The sequence below is a fragment of the Triticum urartu genome, chromosome 3 (assembly GCF_003073215.2).
Source record: "Triticum urartu cultivar G1812 chromosome 3, Tu2.1, whole genome shotgun sequence".
Lineage (NCBI taxonomy): Eukaryota > Viridiplantae > Streptophyta > Magnoliopsida > Poales > Poaceae > Triticum > Triticum urartu.
In genome coordinates this window covers 545,668,735-545,670,157 of record NC_053024.1, presented here as the reverse complement: position 1 = coordinate 545,670,157, position 1,423 = coordinate 545,668,735, and positions in this window count along the sequence as shown.

Below are 1,423 nucleotides of genomic sequence, written 5' to 3'. Positions count from 1 at the left end.
GTAATTTATCAGCGAGATAAATTTGTACAATGCTATGAAGCTTCCAGCTTCTGTTACATGTATCTTGCGTCCAAGGTTGCACGTTGCAACATTTCATCAAATACAAAGGAGACTAACATGCATGCTATTGCATCTCAATGATTAACAGATCATAGCAAATATGTACTCCCTCCATTCCAAAATAAGTTTCTCAACTTTGTGCAAACTTTAGTACAAAGTTGTACTACTACTAAAGTTGACACTTATTTTGGAACAGAGGCAGCTAAAGAAAAAACGATCCATGCAGTCCCTAGCCCTTGAACCGTGAACCCTGACCAGGCTTCAATTTGCTGGCAACGTTCGAGCTTCCTAATAAATGAAGTTTGCAACCTTTTGACCATCGGATCATTTTGTGCAGTTTCACCAAAATCGAGATGAGCATCCCTGTGGCAAAGAAATTGAACAAGCATGATTAGAATAATATTACTGGGACTAGTTGATGAGACATAAACTCATCACAAATATAGTATGTAGAAGCCAGTAGAGGTATGTGCGGGGCAAAGAAATAGAGAAATATCCACAGGGAGTGATGTGGGCAGCTGGAGCAGTGGTGCAAGCTGGCTGTAAAGGGAGTTGTACCTGAGGGACGTAGCTCAACCTTGAGGAGGGCGGCGGGAGGCGGCAACTGCCCACGTCGCGGCAGTGAGCAAGGGACGAAGGCAACCTCACCGGCTTTGTGAGAGAGAACGGCGGGGACCCCTGATCGGGACGTGCCGACAGTGGGTTTTCGCCGTCGGCGACGGCCACCGCATCTACACTAAGCATCCACCCCTTCCCCAAGCGGACGTGATCCGCCGGGATGTTAGAGATGTGGCCACAGTCGTTTTGTGCGAGAGAGAGAGTGTGAAGAGAGCAACCCCAGCAAGCAACCGTGTAGGCTGGCCCGTCCTGACTATGTACTCCTTTTCTCTCCATATGAACCTATCATATTGCGTACGTGCCACTGAAGAAAAAAACTTTATTTATAAATGACGCGGCACCTACTACTCGTTCTCCTATAACCTTGCGCTTGGCATCTCCAAAATATTGACCTTGTGATTGGCTCTTCGCCTCTTCGGGAAGTCGAGCAATAATGGTAGTGCAGTATATATCATTCTGGCTATATGAGACCGAATGAATTGCTGCACGTCCACCACATGGGCGAGGGTCGAGGGGCGAGGGAGAGTGCTACATACGGAGCAAAATGAGTGAATCTACACTCTAAAATACGTCTATATACATCAGTGTTTGGAGTATGTACTAGTAGTTCATATTGAAATCTACTAAAGGACATATATATTCCAAACAATATGATATAATCTCTATAACCAAGGTAGTAGGGATGAGGAGTAAACGGAGGGAGTAGTAAATTTTTCTCCTCGTCCTGCGAGCCACCGAGCGCATG